At 36.1% G+C, this 11589-nt stretch overlaps 1 protein-coding gene across 1 annotated transcript in view; it reads right to left on the minus strand.

Annotated features, from left to right (window-relative positions):
• Nucleotides 1–4536, minus strand: part of LOC129240128 (uncharacterized) — a 34668-nt gene extending 30132 nt beyond the window's left edge. The window contains exon 1 of the mRNA XM_054875663.1: nucleotides 4213–4536. The gene's annotated coding sequence lies outside the window, so the exon portion shown is untranslated. The remainder of the gene's footprint in view (nucleotides 1–4212) is intronic.
• Nucleotides 4537–11589: the final 7053 nt, after the last annotated feature.

Below are 11589 nucleotides of genomic sequence, written 5' to 3' on the forward strand. Positions count from 1 at the left end.
ACATGTTGAGAAATTATTGTAACTACAACGAAAAATAAATTTTAAGAAATATTAAATGCACAAAAAAGACATGAGTCAATACAACGGCAGTAAACCATAAACTGCAGACCATACAGTGGGTCCAATGGCTACAGATAAATAAATAAAATTAAAATAAACTAATTTCTATTTTGATTTCAGGGTAACCGTTTTTACTTTAATAGGATTTTAATAATTTCATATTAAAACAATAATAAGGAATTTCATATTAAATTGTTCCGACATGAAATTTTTGAAGACCCAGTTTTTGTTTTTGCTTGCTTTACATTTTTAACGCGAAATTAAAGAAACTTAATGATTACTGCAAGTGCGTACTTAATATGGCCACTTTTTGCTGGCAGCTTTCAAGAAAAAAATATTTGTAATAAAACAAAGTAGTTTTGAAAAGTAAACCGGCGACTGAAGAGACTTACTTGTCTGGCGCTTTTTAATCGGCAACGCAAATGCCAATAGAAGAGGAAAACGCAAACGAATGGTGCTTTTTGGATACAATTGGAACTTGAAACAAATGTACACATTTTTATTCATACCCTCTACTCATTTAAATCAAGTGGGGTTAACATTTTTTAGAAAAATTTCGACTCCAGTGAGAAGCTATCAAGAAAATTTTATTGCGATATTCCGAATATAAATCGAACAAAGAGGTGAATATAGTTTTTAGAAATATTTATTGTGTCTCCACCGCCACCTGTGGCAAAGTTTTTGCTTGGTAGACTGCAAGGCAGTTGAACTCAATCAAGTCATTAGTTTTCGAATGTATCAAGAATATACAGGCTTCAGACATCATTTGATTTTTCCACATGTATAGGTAAATTATTCTTTATTATATGGTGAGCTAAGCCTCACCCCAATATACGCTGAGCTTGTTGCTTTCATCGCCTCATGTCCATAGTGGACATCGAACCCAACACAAGTCGAATGGCAGTCACGCACTCAGCTACGGCTCTGTATATATTTTCGATATTTCACCTTTTACCAAAAGAGAAAGCACTTTTGCAACTATATGAAAATCAAACAATAATTGCAAACAAACGTTTGGCAAATCTCTTTCAATGGCGGCAAAACTTGAAGTAGGTTTTGTTATGTAAATTTTTCTCGCAACAATGAATGTGGAAATTTTAAGAAGACCAGTAACATTACTCATAAACAGACGTTTGGTAACATTTTTCTCATTTTTCTACAAAATTCAATTTGCCTCTATTGTAGTATCTAATAAAAGAATGAGAGATTCTTACCGTTTGTATTATTATTTTTGTTGTTTTTTTAAACAATTTATTTGGGAATTTGAGTTTTAGTTTGACCCCGATGATCGACAGGTTATTGATTCAGCTCTCACGCTGCACGAAACTTGCAAGCAAAGCCACTTTGATTGATATTTTTTTAGTTTTGATTTATATATATTTTTAGTATATTATTGCAGATATTTAACTATAATTACCTTCAGACTTTTTTTGTAATAACATGAAACTTTACTAAGGCTATAACCTACATACGTAATTATGGATATCAGTAGTGCGCGTATCGACTAGGACTAGGCATCCCATGCGATAAACTCGATGCTCTAAGCGTTTTAGACCAAATACTTTTGAATTTATTCTAAGAATTTTTAAACTCTTCCTTTTATTTACTGATATGGGTGCAGGCTGCGAAGAAATTACAGTGAGCAAAAAAAAGGAGTCGTGGATATTTTGCTTACTACCATTAAAAGCTTAGGCGAAGTTAAAAATAGACGAGCTTAAAGTTTTCTGAGGCCTCCTCCAAGCAACATTTAACGTCTGAAAGTGCGCTAAAAAATTGGTATTTGCCTTTTTTAGTGCTCCTTGTCGAAAAATGCGGGAAGCCAAAAAAACTAAAGATACAAGAACGCAATGTTTTTAAGTTGAGCAATACAAGTGATGATTTTATAAAAAACTAGCAAACCCGGCCCGCTTCGCTGGACAAAGAGACGGCGGGTCCACGTTTTGGCATATATTTCGAGACCCTAGCCATCAATAGGTATGAAGATTACCCCGCATTAAAGCACTTATCGACAGCTTTCATTTGATACCCATATTGCACATCCACAACCAAAGGTTACCCGGGTCCATATCTCGAGACCCCAGTCTCGGAGCGGCATGAAAAATACTCTGTACTAAAGCATTCACCAACAGCTTCCAATTGATATCCATATTGTACAAACACATTCTAGGGTCCACGTGCTGGTCTCTATCTCGAAACCCTAGTCACGGAGCGGCATGAAAAATACTCTGAACTAAAGCATTCACCAACAGCTTCCATTTGATACCCATATTGTACATACACATCCGAAGGTTACCCGGGCCCACGTTTTGACCTATATCTCAAGACCCTATCTGCCAATAGGTATCCAAACTATACGGAAACCATCCTACTTAACAATGTGTGCAAGTTTGGTTTAATTCGGTGCAAAGACACGGCGGGTCCATGTTTTGGCATATATTTCGAGACCCTAGTCATCAATAGGTATGAAAATTACCCCGTATTAAAGCACTTATCAACAGCTTTCATTTGATATCCATATTGTACAAACACATTCTAGGGTCCACGTGTTGGTCTCTATCTCGAGACCCTAGTCACGGAGCGGCATGAAAAATACTCTGAACTAAAGCATTCACCAACAGTTTCCATTTGATACCCATATTGTACATACACATCCGAAGGTTACCCGGGCCCACGTTTTGACCTATATCTCGAGCCCTATCCACCAATAGGCATCCAAACTATACGCAAACCATCTTCAATACCTACTTAACAATGTGTATAAGTTTGGTTTAATTCGGTGCAAAGACACGGCCGGTTAGCGAACACACACAAAAAGTTGACTTTATTTTATATATAAGATATGCAATTTTTTGTTTGAAATAAGATTAGTAGCTGGAGAGTCTATAATGCAGTATACGGCGCTATAGACTCCCCTCTTCGATTTAAGCCAAATAAATCCTGCTTTTCGCGCTTCCCATTTTTAATGCCAAAAACTAATTAGCAACTAGCAACAATCAACTCTTGTAGTGTAATCACCACTATTTCAATATCACTTTACCAATGTTATTTGTTTGGGGTTTGAAAGTTTATATGAATAATTTGAAAATCATCTCTGAAAGTCAAAGAATGTTTGACCTCGTACAGAATCAGAAAAGCGTCAACTTTTTCGTCTCTTATCCGTGTCAAAACAGAGAATATCAGCTTTTTTCTTTGCTACCAATACCTTTGGGGCAGGAGTGTTAATGAATTACGGATGGAATTGCCTTACTACGGGAATGACTAAAACTTAATCCGCTAATCTATGCTTACCTCGTAGTCAAACTTATGCAGCACACCAATCATAATTTTATCCTGCAGGAAGGTCTATGATTCATACTTATAAGTAGCAATCTTACTGAAAACTCTTTGATAATCCTTCTAGAAAAATGTGGTATTTATAAGTACAAATTTATTTTAAAAAAATTTATAATATTTATAAGTATTGTAATAAAAAAATTTATATGTACACATCTCTGTTCTTTAATTCTTAAAATTTTCTTCCATAATTAGTTTTGTTTTATTTTACTTGTTTTTTTCGATTTTTGAGAGCTTTGATTCTTGGGAGCTTTTGTTGAGGGACTACTTCATTTATCTGGTTACCTGAAGGATTTTTAAAAATTCTCTATACCCCTTAAAGTACAAAACTTTCTCACAGCTATAAGACTTAATCAATATGAAAACCAAACCAAAACACTGTTCTCCAGCCAGTTCAAAATTGTTGTGGCTTGCTGGTTGTTGTTGTTTTTATTTTTGTTTATATTTCCACACCATATTCAAAGCAGCTTTGCTTTGCCTGCTTTGGGACTGCTTCAGTTTTCGTTGCCAGAAAAGGTAGCCAAAAAATTGCAATTACGTTTGACCAACAAAGGTAGTGCAAACTGTAGGCAAACCACAAAACCAGAAATAAAACTGAATCAACACGTATCGCACGTTAGTGATCAAAATAAAAGCGATAGCCAGCCAAACAAAGCAAACAAAGCAACTGCGCCAAATGGATTGCATTAGCCGGAAGTTTCGCTAAAGCAAGCTTTTCCCACGTAAATTGCACGCATACTATACAACAACACTAACAAAAAAGACAAAAATCGCACATACGGCCAGCAAATATTTCTGAACGTTGCAACACCAACCCACCTGTTGATTGATTTATCGCGACGATAACACCAGCAACAAATACCACCGATAGCGATGCTGATATAAAATTTCTGGATTTCTTCGATTTCTATTGCTGTTATCAATTCCACAAAAAATGTTGTGGAAGCAACAGTAATTTCCAAAAGAAATGTTTTCTATACTTTCTATACGAGCTCTTTGCTTGTTTGTTTCCAGTCACTACTACACCAGCTCGTTGCTGTTCGCCAAAAACGTTTCAAATACCAACGCGAATTGCCGATTGGCGGAGGTTTGGAGAAAACTAAACACCGCACACGGTAATCGACACCGAACGACTGATGGCTAGTCGACTATGTGACTGCCTTGAAAGCAAAGCAATACATCTACCGCAGCGGCAAAGGCAACCAACGACTACAGCAGCGCCAAAGAGCGACCACAACAGTGGAATAGTGGCTTTAGCAGTAGCCGCTTTAGCGCAACGACTCCATGGGATCATATGTGGAGCTCTTGTTGTTATTGCAAATACATTATGTTTTTACATTTTGTTTCTCATACGCTTTGGTCACAGTAGGACAAAAAATTCAGCTGCATGTAGTGGCAACAACAATAATGCAGGCGCTCGTCAATCCAACGAAATTGTAGCCAAAAACCAAGAAACTTAGCACCGAAATCAGAGCCACAGTTAGAGCGTCACATACAAAAACAACAGCAGTAACAAAATATAGTCAATTTACCAAACATCTATCCATAAAGTCAAACAGCACGTCGCTACGCTCGTATAGTCAGGCAGTCAGCAGCGACGGGTGGTATTGCATGAACGTTGGGACAGAGTGGTGCATTGACAGATCTGTTAGAGAGCGAAGTCTCCTGTAAGCTCTGTCGTTTTTACTTTTAAGAGCTATCATGGATCTTCGCTGTACATTCGCTCTGTTCTATTTGGCTCGGTTCCGATGTCGTTGTTTTGCTGCTAACAGCTTTACTCTCTTTTACGATAACACTTTTGTACTCTGTTATGGTTGCAGTGTTCCGCTCAGATTTAGTTTGTGAAGTATGGTAGGGATTGATGTTATACTTATAGTACACACATAGATACATACATATATTTCTTTCTATTTAATTTTTTCCCCATAAAATTCTAATTGGACATCACGAGAAAACGGCCAGATTTAGAGTCAGAAAATTCTTGGTTCAAAATATCTTTAGTCTTTGCATTCATTGAGCTTAGTTTCTTAGATCATACGCAGACTTACATTTAAAATTAAAAAAATTGAAAAAATTTGAGAAGTTCCTCTAGTATGTCGCATTTGGAAATAAAACATCTCATTTGGATAAATTTTCTGAAAACCTTTACCAATTAAGCAAAAATATTTTCTTAAATATTTAATCCCATTCATATCTTTAGAAATTAAATACAACAGCAACACTAAAATGCACAAACAGCTTCCACTCTCTTCTCGGCTAATATTGATCCATTGAGAACTTATTTTCGTCGTTTCGTTGCCATTGATGTTGCGCCAACTGCTAGTGACTGCAGTTGACGGTGCTGTTGGCCCTGGACTCCGTTGTCGTTATTGAGTATTTGCTTTGTTCTCAAACAATGCAACCATTACAAGAACAGCATTAGCAACAACAATAAAAATGCGCAATATTCGAAAACAGACACAGAGGCAAAGGGCACTCAGGAAATTGGACATAAAAGCTCCATATTTTATTGCATTTTGCCAAATACATAAACAACTCAGTATAAAATCAACAAAATCAATAACAAAAAGAACAACAATCGTTTTGAGCTGTGAGGAAAACAATTGCACTAATAAGAACATTCGTGACGGAGAATACATAGATGTCTCATTGTTGCTGTATACATATATACAAGCAGAATAAGCAGATGGAAATAGCAGGAAAAAATGGGAGAAAATCTGGACAATATTATAGATAGGAAGTAAACCTTTGGACTTGGTATTGTGGTTTGCAAAAGACAAACAGAAAATAGAGCAAAAAAATAAAACAAGAATAACAAGATTAGCTGCTGGTCACCACAGTGAAAATGGTAAATGGTTCGCAAGAGCGCGGTGATGGTATGAAAATAACCGTAAGCGCCAGATGCAAACAAAGCTGCATATTTATGTGCGAGTATGGCACGTTTCACAAAAAGAAATAAAATAAAAATAAATAAAATATGAGTAACGTTAAAATAACACAACATCAGTGGGTTATTTCTACACTATTTACCTTTTACTGATATGTACATACATACCTACATGTACCGTCAATCGGAGGTATGGACTATTTGTACAACATATACATACATATACGATCCATATGTACGTATAGAAAGACAGCATTGCGAAAGAATTATTGACGGAAAATATTCCTCTCACCTTAACAGAACATTTGGAGAACAGTACAAATACAATAAAAGGAAATTGTTGTGATATTGATAAGAAATAGGCAATTAAAAAATACAAAGAAAAACAGTTATAAGCTAATGAAGTTAAGTTAGTTATTTCAGGTTTCTTTCTACAAATGCTGTCATCACTCTATTTATAAAAAATTTAAAAGTACTGATAATGAAACAATTGAAATACTAGGAACGTCTTGTCAAACAAAAAATGATTAAAGGATCTGATAAGATGGCATTAAGTAAATGTAAGCCAAATGGAAGTTATAAAACACGAACAGCCTGGTAGACGCGAGACTTTTATATTCCACGTTATTACCTCAAAATGCAAGACTTGCGTTATTACTAACCCACTGGCAATTGACAGGAATATAAAGAATATAATTTATTAGGAAGGCTAGTTGGAAGACTTAAGGCCATCAGCGATTACTTTCTTTCGGTTTCACTCAAGATGTAACATTGTGTACCCGCGACGCATTCTCTTGCTAACGGACACTAGTTGGGGAGAGTAGGATTTGGAACGGTATTTTTTCTCTATCACACATCTTTTACGGTAACCTTAAGCTAGAACGGTAGAGGTTACCCATTTTTATACCCAGAAAACAAACTTAACAATACTCATTAGAGTCTTTAGCAAACTAAGCTAGATTTATTACGATAATTTTATATTTCGTCACATTTCTAATGCAAGGTGTACCATTAAAAGGATCAGATATTCGTAAGCTAATTATGAGAAAAAATATATTACATGTTTTAGGAATTTTTTTTTCGATCGTGTTAATTTAGCGGCCACCGTAGTCGGTTAGGTTGGCACGCGACTGCCATTCGGAGTACGTAGGTTTGAATCTCCGTGCATGAAACACCAAAATGAAGAACACGTTTTTTTCTAATAGCGGTCGCATCTCGTCAGGCAATCATAAGCCTCCGAGTATATTTCTGCCGTGAAAAAGCTACGGATAAAAAATATCTGCTGTTCGGAGTAGGCTTGAAACTGTAGGTTCCTCCATTTGGGGACAAACATCAATATGTACACCACAAATAGGAGGAGGTGCTCGGCTAAACACCCAAAAACGTGTAAGCGCCAGTTATTTATTTATTTATTTTTTAATTAATTTAGTTAATTTATTTTATTTTAGTTATTATGGTATGGAAATAATGCGCTATTTGAACAATATTTTTCCAAATTTCTTTGCAAAGAACTTGACTAATTGAAATTTGTAAAAATTTGCACTGTGCAAAATTTCAAAACCAGCAGATTTTGAAAAACGCTTTCAAATCGAAAAAAAAGTTCTGCTTTGAAAGTTCTTACTAATTTATTATAGTACCGAAACAGAACCACATCAATCATCTCAACCCAAAGTAGTAGTAGTAGTTTAAGTAGTCCCCACTACACAACAATTGGATGCATTTGTAAAAAGTATTGTTGCCTTAGCCTCATATTTGAAAACGACCGGATGTACACAAGCACTGCAGCTTACTTTTAACTCAATAAGTGGATTTTTTAAAACGCCTCTAAGTATAAATGGCAACCGAAAAAATTCCATCTTAATAACAAAAGATCCGTTCTTTTGTTTTTATTTTATTTCCATTTTTTGCGTTGCGCCTTTCGCCTCTTGGCCAAAACAAAGCAGCCGCAACATCCGCAACGAATCGCCGTTGCTAGTGGCAATAAAAAATGGACCAAACTGATGAGTCTGGGAAAATGTCGGCAAAACAGCCACAGCAATAGCAACGGCAGCTGGTTTCACCGCCCAAGCGGCGAGTCAACCTATATGCCAGTCCTCTGCGCACTTGAAAAATATATGCTACATAAATATGTAGGCTGTATTGTGGCATTGGCTGCCACATTATGGACTTGTCGGCCGGTTTATCATCTGCAACATACATTCAGAACTTTAGGGGCAGCGGTAGAAAATAACAACAGCAACAGCTGCAACATAATATAACAGTGCTCGTAAAGCATAAGTGACTCCACAACGCATCGATTTACGCAATTTCTACATACTAGCACATGTACATACATGCATACAGCCATACGTGCATGCAATAGACCAAGTGGACGACTCTTAGCCAAGAGCAGCCATGCAGCAGATTTGCAGAGGCCCCGAAGCGCACATGTGACTATGCACGCGTGTAGGAACACACTCGTCCAAGAAGATATGCGTTGCGTGTGAGTATACTTAAGTGTACTCGCATGTCCGCATGTGCGGCTACAAAAACAACACAAACACCTTCTTCTCATATCCTTTACCTTTAACTTTTTTTGTGTTTCGCTAAAAGTCCCATATCAAAATTGCGCCCCACTGTCGCTGAGCATTTCATAACACACTCATTCACACGCATACTCACATATGTATGTATATATGTATGTGAACACACATACATACTTCTAGCTGTAGTTGTTAACTGTCAGCCTTATTAACAGACTGACTAACTGGCTGGCTGACTGTCTGAAAAGTTGATTCTTGGCTGCCTACTTGGCTGCCTACTTGGCTGCCTGCTTGACTGCCAGATTGGTCTCTTCATGGCCCGTCTGGCTGTCTGCCTCGTTGGCTGCTCGCTAAGCTTTTATTATTTGTTGTTGCTGTTATTGTTGTTGTACTCTTACCAGTACTCGTCTTGTAACTTTTCTGCTTTATTGTTATTACATAGCTGGCTGCTTGGCTTGCCTTTCGTACATCCATTATTTGTTTTGATTGCTTCTTCGTTTTCATTGCAACCTTAACACTGGGACGCCGAACATTAAGCGAAAATGAAAAATGTGAAATTTTAAATGTGTTGTACAAGCATGTAAAAAGTGGCAATGAGTGTTTTTTGTTATCAAGAGTGGTGGCTATTCAAAGCGCAAATTAATCGATAAAACGAATTTATTTGGTATGTGAAAGTTCTTAGAATTTCCACGACCGTGATTTTCTAAAGAGCCCTTATTTCCATATGGCATACAAGTTCAAGGCGTTTTGATAGGCAACTACGCTATTTTCTTCCCGGGGTGAAAATGGAAAATTGACTAAGTCGAGTTAAGTAAAATGTCAGATAAGTACTCCAGAATAAACATCGTTTCGCAAATCTAGCGGCAGAAAAATTCAATTATTAGGCATGATTTTTCTCAAAATTGTTTGAAAAAACTTCTACGTATCTTACTCAAATGTTTCACGAAAGTTGTGCTCACGCCACTCAAGCGAGCAAGATTGGTGGAACTAAAAGTTTCAATCTGTAAAAATATACAACGGGGAAAAGTTGTCTCCTGCTACAATAACAATAATTGCAGGCTTTATCCAATGACTGCTCAGTACTAGTGAGTATTTCGCAGTTAGTTGACTTCATGAGTAGATAAGATAGATAATTCTCTCTAGCAGTATTGCCAACCACGCTTGATACTAATACTTGTACATTAGCTACATCTTAGAAAAATAGTTCACGTTTGGTTCCAGTATACTCTCTTGGGAAACCCGCTGCTTATTCATATACAGAATTTACTCAAAAATTTTTATTAAAAAAAATCGCTCATTACTATCAGGGGTTTTTTTAAGAGCTTGAGATCGTTGGTTAAGCGCGCTTTATGGCCAATTGCGGCGTCTTATTGGAACCAAATATCGTCGATATTCAAGTATTTAATTTTTGAAAGCAAAAATTCTGTCAACATGGCTCGATAGCGGTTACCCTTCACCATAACGGCAGCTCGTTCCTCATTTCGAAAGAAATGATGCAGCCGGTGCTCAATGAACTTCGCGTACAGATTTATTTTTATTTTTCAAAGTAAATTTCCACAATTTAGAAGTGTTCTACTGGCGATTCGTGATGACTTGGCAAATCTTACTGAACAGAAATGTCAACACAGTTGGCCATTCTCAGCTATCAATCTCAATTTTCTCAAATGATCTTTGAACAACATCCATGGCGCCATCCCACCTCACGCCACATATATCAAATTGTGTGAATACAAAAATTTTTAACTTTCAAGTGAAATAAAAAAAAAAAAAAAGCAATATATGACTTTGCTTATTTCACAATATACAAACTAAAATTCCATAACAAATAAATGCAATGAACAATATAAAAATTATTATCACAAAAACTTAAAGAGCCAATATCTATATGTAAAGTTTCGAAGACATGTTGTAACTTTACCGCTTTCTCTTCTCTCTCTTCTAATATGCCACAACCCACTGCCGCGGACTTCTTGCGCATCTCCAATGCAGGAGCAGGTAAGTTTGCATCAATTGATTAGCCAAGAATCCCAATCCCTTTGCTCTAAGTTCTATGCCTCTCTCTAAACTAAAGCTTCTAAAAAGTGATGAAACACATCTAAAACAAAACAAATGACATGTATGCAAAGCGATACAACCAAACTTATGGACTTTTTGAAAAAATTGGTGTTTTCACAGGCAAAAGGGATAACCAGAATCTGTGTAGTAAAATATTTTGCATAGAAGCAGAGTTTCTGTAACAAAACAAAAACAAACATCGCACTTTACTCATTGATCAAACAGAATAACACTACGAAAACAAGTTAGTGCGCCAATGAATGTGTTAGAGTAAAGAAAAAAACCAGGAACAAAAATAAATTAGAAAATAGAAAATAGAGAATTAGTTAATGATAGTAGACCAATTTACTAGTTCCATGCGTTTCTACAGTAATTGAGGTGATAGGTTGAGAAAAGTAGATAATTTTATTTATTTATTTTTTGTTGTCTTTATTTGTTGAAGTATTATTCTATTAGAGAGTAACTACGTTAATGTTTAAGAAATTGTTAATCAATAGTTATGAAATCTGAAAAACATAATTAGCTAGCAGCTTTCGATGGAGTAAATGAGTTAATAAATGTGTTAGCATATATAAATACTCGTATATACATACATTTCTACATGTCTAATCCCAACCATACATGCCAACACATCCACAATGTATAATACATACATACAAGTACATATATAAATAATTATAATCATATCGGCTAGTGTTTCTAGGCTGTTGTTGTGCCATATTTAGGCCGTTC

This window comes from Anastrepha obliqua, chromosome 3 (assembly GCF_027943255.1).
Source record: "Anastrepha obliqua isolate idAnaObli1 chromosome 3, idAnaObli1_1.0, whole genome shotgun sequence".
Classification (NCBI taxonomy): domain Eukaryota; kingdom Metazoa; phylum Arthropoda; class Insecta; order Diptera; family Tephritidae; genus Anastrepha; species Anastrepha obliqua.